Below are 7,852 nucleotides of genomic sequence, written 5' to 3'. Positions count from 1 at the left end.
GCCACCCCCAAAACAAACAAGCACACAGAGCAGCGGGGCATTCATCATTGCTGTTTCTGGTTTGACAACTCGCTCTGTTTTAGTATTACAATCATAAGCCCTGAATTGGATAAGGGCAGCAGGAGAGGTTGAAAAATGGAAACGCAATGGATTTGGCCCGCCACCAAAAACCCTCTCCTGTGCAGTTGGAAATGATAGCACTGCACAGAAGTTGCAAGGAGTCGGAGATTATATTCTAATCCTCAACTCACACTTCAGTGTCTCTGTTCAAATGGAACCCACGGGCATTGTAAAAAAATAAATAAAAAAAAGAAAGAGAAAAAAGAAAAAGCCTTAATATGGAAATGATTTAACAAGGCACAAAAAAAGGGAGAAAAATGCTTTTCAAAACTTTTTTGATTTTTGTTTTATTCCTGGTGAACGGTTTGACGAGCAGCAGCTAAAGATTAAAAATAAAACAAGGCAGAGAATTTTATTTATTTATTTATTTTTTTAAAATGGATTAACTTCAATCAGTGACAAAAAAAAAAACCCAACAACAAAAGAGACAGGACTGGGTTCTGTATCAACTCTACACCGTATCAAAAAGCATAAAGATGAACCAGACATTGCTCGGTGTATAAAGCACATCGTGGGATATGTTTCAAAACCAGCGCTTCTCTGTGCCGCTCGTAGGATTCAGTTTGAAACGCCATCAGATAACCCACTGACAGACAGCCAATCATCAGTCCAAAGCCGTGTGCATTAGGCTGCATTATCTGTCTCTGCAAACTGTGCAGCTTCTCTTGTTCACAGGAGAGGAGAAAAGTTTTTTTTTTTCTTTGGGGGAGGAAAAAAAAATAGTTGAAGACAAAAAGCAGCACTGAATTCCCACATCTGACGCGTTTAAATCGGCGCTCAGCAGGAGCAGGAGGGTATTAAAGTTTGCTGTTATTGCAAACATATTGTTATCATAGTCAAATATTATCTTAGAGAACTAAACAAAGAAAAAAAAAAACTGAGTGAGCAGGTTCTTGGAAAATGCTTTGACGTGTTCTTTCAATCAGAGATTATCTTATCTTGGTTTTATAATGATTCACTTCAGTCCCAAGCTTTTTATATTTTCAATCCACTCACCAAACAGAACATTGATCCAGAATAATCACAGGTTCTCCTTTTTGTCTTTGGCCGTTTGTGCCAGAAGAAACAATAAATAAAAAGCTAATTGACTTATAGCAAACACTGAGCAACATTAGCATCCGGTTGGAGTTGGGTTCCTGTCCAGCTGATGAAGTTAAGTGCTGTATCACATTTTCTAAACTTTGGCTATTTTCTAAACTTGCACAGATCTACAGTAATTGCATTACTTTGCAAACGCCATTTATGTCAGTTCCTCTTTAGCAGCTCATCTACACTGGTGCTTTTTAACGTGTGACACATCTCAGACAGCAACCCTGGTCATAATTGTTTACATTTTGGCAAAGCGGCACCATTACAGAGTATGCAGAATGAGCTATCGGTTGTTTCTCTTCGCAATGCGCTAATGGCTTTTTAAAATGTGATTGTTCTCAGGCAAGTTTTGAAGTTATAGGGAGCGTATTTTTATCTATGATTTATGGGCATTTACGAGTGAAATAATGATATATTTGGAGAGTGTACGTGACACTGAATCTAAAAAACACGTGTATCATGTTCGGGTGTTTTGATGCACACTGCAGCAGTCAGGAGTAATGAGAGCGACCTCTACCAGCCAATATGATGCAAAGCCAAAAACCAGGAACTAAAAGAAGCTAAAAAGCTCGATGGGCGATGATTCTCTGGTGGCAACTTCTTTTACCCCACATGCAGCCATTTCATTCATGTCAATAAGCAAAACATTGACTGGTGTGTTTTTGCAGGATTGACTTTACTGTTTTACCGATTTTCATATGGACACCCTTGAATCACTGTTAAGGAACGGTGGTAGAGGAGCAGGCAGGGTCGCTCTAGCACAGATTATGAGTTTTTGTTTTACTACTACTACAGAAAAAAGGTTTCTTTATGCACAGAGCTTCCTTTAATGCAAGCTTGCGAGTTCTTAATCTGCCATCAGAACCAGGACGCTTAAAAGTTGCACCACAACTACACTTCCAACAACTGTAGTTTGAGAAGATTGGCGCTCTCCATGAAATGAGTTGCACTGATTTTGTATTTGCCTTTGATTCGGTGCACGCTAAGAACTGTCGGACAGCTGTGATAAAAGAGCACGTGCACGAAGTGGAATATGTAGAGTAGTATGAATAGCTTTTTTTTTTTTTTTTTTTTTTACTTGCAGCTCTGTGAACAAAAAGATTTCACCTCTTGACATGATTCACCTTGCAGTGTACAGTATCAAATCCCTGAGCTCCGTGTTCCTGAGGAAGGTGCCACTTAAATCGTCAGAAGGCCTCGTTCACTGTGGCTCCAACTGATAGAGGTCGTCGTGATCACAGCTAAAATTAAAGCCACGGGCGGTCCTGCAGTCTAAATGCCACGGTAACTTCAGACAAGGTGGAGGGACTTTTTTTTTTCTCCCCCCTCCTAATGCATTGCAGCTAGAGCCTCAACTTTGATACTTTCATGGCGCCGACCAAACTGCTTTAGACACTGTTTAGTATTGAAAAATACCTCGGTGTGTGAAGGTGAACAGTTAATTGGCTGAAGCGGGCGAGTTCAAACACTGCAGTTTGTAATACACACAGAATCACTGACCTGACGCTAATAATCATTGGCATTAGCTGCAGCTTTCCATTCAAGCCGCTTTCAGTGGTTAAAACGACAAACGTCACTAATTAATGTAAATGTCAAAAGACCACAAATGGACAGTTTCTTTAGTTCCCACAAATCAAACAGAGTGAGATGTCATTCATTCATATTCTATAAGTGATTTTAGCTGAAAGACTTTCTTACTCAATCGGGTGAATTAAAGCTCAAAGCCGACAGCACTTAGAGATAAACTCACTGCACTTACTGCGGTGAGCTCTGCTCAGCTGACTGCATGTCATTTTAAAGGGGCACTCCACCGATTTCACTCGTGAGATTCTGTTTACTTTTCTGTCACGAGCAGCACGACTCACCCCATGAAAACAGTTGTAGAAAATCTTCTGAGGCTTTGATGAGAGTTTTCCATGAAGCATGCTTAAATATTTTAAACAGAAAGCCTGTGTTACAGACGGGAGGGTTTCGTGGCGAAGTGGCCGTTGAGGAGGCGGAGGGGGTGTATACATAAAGTTGCATTATGGGGAAATGTAGAAATGTGTGCCCAAACTTTATGGAAAGAAGATATGAAATAGACGGAGTACCCCTTTGTTCTGCTGATCCACATGAGATTCAACATTTAATTTGCAGCTTTATGAAAATCATCAGCCATTCTGAGGTCAGGAGTTTTGTTTTGTTAGGATTGAGTAGCTGTGAAAACCTTTTTTATAAAATTGTGAGAAGCTGCTCACGAGCTCATGCAAAGGACCAGCGATTACTTAACTGTCATGTAACTAGTAGCAACAGTAGTGATGTATTTCCCATAGTTCTCTTGGCAGTTATTAAATAGATGTAGTACTTAGTACTTACGCCAAGCTCTCCTGCTGCGCTGAAGCTTTGGTAAAGTCCCTCACTTTGTAAATCGCTTTGGATAAAAGCGTCTGCAAAATGAGTAAATGTAAATTATTTAAGTAGTTGTAGTGTAATTCTTTTTTTTTTCCTTTTGTAAATGAATTATAAATAAATCTGCATTCATTTTTTAAGAAACTGAGTTTCTTAGTGTTGACTGTGAAAAAATTCAGGTGAAAATTAAACATTTATAAGCCATTTGCATTGATTAGTCAATTGATTGACAAAGAAATTCATATGCTAATATTTTATATCAATATCAAGCAAAAATAGCAACGAGTAACTGGTTCCCTTCTTGAATGTGAGGATTTGAGTTTTTCTCTGTCATACGTGTGAACTGAGTATCTTTAGGGGTCAGATCTACAGTGATTTGCAGTGACCAATAAAATATGAGTGAAAACCTTTTAAAAGTCACTCTGCTTCTTTAAAAAAAAAATTAAATACAGGTGAAATTGGCAAAAACATTAAAAAAAATGTGTGAGGCAAACGTGGAGTATCTGTGGTTGAAGAAGTGGTGTGAAAACAACACTGTTTGAAGTGATATAGCTTCACTGCATCTGTGCACGGCGCAGCTTTTCTCCATGACTGATCCACTCTAAAGGCGGTAAATATATACATCACCCTCCTGTGGCGAGTGGGGAGAGACGGGCTGTGGTGGGGATCGCTTTGCAAGGGCGCTGCTCATTTTGTGTGTGTGCAAATGAGCCTGTGTGTGTGTGTGTGTGTGTGTGAGTGTGAGTGTGAGTGTGTGTGTGTGTGTGTGTGTGTGTGTGTGTGTGTGTGTGTGTGCTAGCTTCAAAGCCACATTCATGGAATCATGTCCTGTAGGGCAGTCAGGTGTCCGGGGATCTGACTGAGTGGAAACTGCCTGACTGTGGTAATAAGTGTCTTCCTTATCAAAATATTGCTTAAGACTAAAAATGACTGGAATGATTCTGAGTTGCCAGCATGGTCCGCTGGGCTCCCACTCACCACAGCGTGAAAATATAGGCTGCAGCAGCACAGTGAGAAATGTTATTGTTTCACTCCGTTGTGACTTTGTGTGCGAGGAGGAAAAAAAGCCCTCACACGGAGCCCGGCGCAGTTTGGCTACTAGTGTTACACCCTGGAGAAATTAGCACATAATGCTCTCAAATTATTATTCATAATGTTCTCTTAAAGGCTTGTTAGCTCTGTGGTTGGCTGTTTTAAGAATAAAAACCGGCCCCACAGAAAGCGCAGAGTGCTGTTAAAGAATTTAAATGTACAATGTGGAAGTTACAGATCCTTTTGTCAGAGTGCCCTGCACAAAGACTCCTCTCTGAACTTCTAGAAAATCCAGACGGAAAGTGGCACTCAGAATATGTAGATGCAATTTGAGCAATTAAATCTGTTTTGTTGATTGCAAAAAAAAAAAAAAGGCATAATTGAGGTCAAGTCTTGTCTGATTTTTTTGAGTCCTGCCATTTCAGTGTTCTTTGTAAAAAAAAAAAAAAAATCATGCACTTATCAATGACTCATGGACGTGTTAATGGACAAAAGAAGCGTGAAAAGTATGCAGCAGACAAAGCCTCCTCCCACCGCCTCTGACTCTGCAGTAATGTATTTCTAGAGCACTTTCATATTTCAATTATAATATATAATGTGTTTTAATTTAAAGCAGAAATCAGGCTCTGAATAATGAATGTGGCTCTGTCGATCAAAAGCAACATTTCTCATCGTTGTGTTTGTAGCTTTTCATTCACCTTCTACAACCTCTGAACCACTTTCCAGTTCACTCCCTAACACACAGCATTGCATCGTGTCTTTTGTGCGTGTTTGTGTGTAACCGGAGCTTCAACTGACACCTAGCTAAGTCGGTTAGCGTAGCAGACTAACTAGCCGTGCTAATGTATAACTGTCTGGGTAAGCTAGGTTGCTAGTCTGTAGACGCTAGTCATGAATAGCTCGATTATGTCACTGCTGTTTTTATTCTGTGTGCTGTGTGTTTTTCCACCAGTTTCTTTGTTGCCTTGCTAGCATGCTAACATGCTAAGTAGATGGCTAACGTTCCAAAAACTTTCTTTGACGATTGAGATTTAATTCAACCAATTAGATTGTGTCTGTTCGACAAGATTCATTTTCAAACGTCTAGTCTTCAGCCCCAACTGACGCTGACTCGAGTGACATCACTTGAGGACATTTTGGTGGCGTTCTCTAATGAATCCTTATGTGCAGCAGATATACTCTTTCATTGCAAAAGCTGCATGTCTGTTAAAAACACTGCTTAGAGAAATTAAGTTAATATTCAGCAAACACAAATGACTCCCCAAGCAAATGTTGTTTACTAATGATTTAATTAACTTCAATAATGTGCTTAACCTTTTGTGCAAGCTACAATTTCAGTGTGCAGTCAACAAGGTTCACATACAGGAAATCTCAAATTAAAAACTGTGAAAAGTTAAAACAGAAAAGAGCATACAGTATGTTTTTTTATTTCTAAATCCTAGGCTATTTGCTGTTTTATATAAATACTTACTGTATGTTTTCCCGTGTTAATAAATCAAGTCAGAAACGAATCTTTGCCAGGAGAAGAGTTAAAAAATGTATGACCATCTGGCTCAGAAATGTTTAATCACTGGTGTTGCGGTCGGGGAACCTCATCAGAGCAGAATGGAGGAGTTCTTCAGTCCTCTGCGGCTCTCGAGCTGAAGTCCATGGATATGCGGAGGTCTTCTAGGGGCGTCCCCGGGTAAAGGGAAAATTTATAAAGAATTTACAAGAATTGCTTCTAATGTCATTCCAAACACACTTCAGCGTTGACAATTTCCCCTGGGGGATTAATAAAGTGTCCGTCTGCCCGTCGGAGACGTTTGAAAAACAATTTTAGAGCCTGTGCATTTTTGCTGAGTAAAATAAAAACAATACATAGAAAACATACTGAACTACTTTGAATAAACTGGTGTATTAACTCCGTATAGTATATGTGACGGTGCAGGCCTTTAATGCGCCGGGGGGGGGGGTTCACAGAGCCACTGCAGTCGAGACACCCAGATCAGCCTGTCCAATGAAAACACTCCAATGAGTTCAGCGAGTGTAGAGTTTGTCTGACCGGTCCCGTCCTCCCTCTCGCCATCTCATTCTCCCAACTCCTCAGCCATAAAATCAATCAAATAATGAGAGAACTTCTGAGCCGACGCAAAACAATCATTCCCGGCCATATTTGGAGTCGCAGACACAAACAATAACGTCACTTCACTTTCACCTCCCACCCAGAGGGTGAAAAGTGTAGACCCGTCTTTGAATCCTCGTATGACAGCGAATGACAATAAATCAAGGACAGTTCTCGGGATGGGAGAGACAGCGGAGGACGTCGTCATGCTCCATGAGTCAGACCTCTGGATCTCTGGGTTACAGTTGCTCAGTGATGTGGTTGGACTTTAAAGAAAAAAACAAAAAACACAGCCTGGTCCAAAATGTTTTTCCATCTCCCAGCTTTCTGCCGTTTCCCGACTCTGCCCCCACAGACGCAGTGACAACACTGTTTTCACATTCAATTATGCAGCAGCTTGAAACTGTTGAAAAGAGGAGGAACAATGACATTATGTATCGGGCACCGGAGGACATCACAGTTATATCTCTGCTGGTAATGACAACACCAAGCTCCACTGATACCATTTTTAAGCATTTATTTTATCCCTGTGTGTCCTGTTGCGTCACATATACTTGAGTTATGATATTTTCCTCTGCGATGTGTGGAGCTCTTCCCTCAAATCCAATAGGATGTATTATTTACTGTTTTCTGAAGTAGTGGGAATCCTTGAAGGCCCTAAGCTCTTCTCTGCACCGTGTGCTTGAAATATCAGCACAGAGAGGAGGCAAGTGTTTAATAGGCAATGCTCCTCCACAGTTTGTGTCAGTTATTAATGAGGGAATGTACAAAATGTACTGAAAACACAATAAGGTCAGATTAATCCTGAATAATAAATAAAATAAATGACGGCCCTTGTTGTTTCACTTCATTCCTACATCAGTCTGCCCCCACACACACACACACACACACACACACACACACACTGTAGATTCCAGCTGTCACAACACAATCAGAAATATCATTAAACATTTAGTGTGGTTAACTCGAAAGAGGGGGAGGTTCATCCAACCCTAATAAGATGCTTTTAAAGCGACTTGTTCTTTGTCAACACATGAAGGTTTTAAAAAATATTTTCCAGCTTTCATCATCTGAAACGTGACGTTCAGTGGCTTCAGAAAGGATTCAGACCGCTGCACT

The sequence above is a fragment of the Seriola lalandi genome, unplaced genomic scaffold (assembly GCF_002814215.2).
Source record: "Seriola lalandi dorsalis isolate HSWRI2012SDOR001 ecotype SW California unplaced genomic scaffold, Sedor1 jcf7180002054902, whole genome shotgun sequence".
Classification (NCBI taxonomy): domain Eukaryota; kingdom Metazoa; phylum Chordata; class Actinopteri; order Carangiformes; family Carangidae; genus Seriola; species Seriola lalandi.
Note: the sequence above shows the minus strand (reverse complement) of the source record.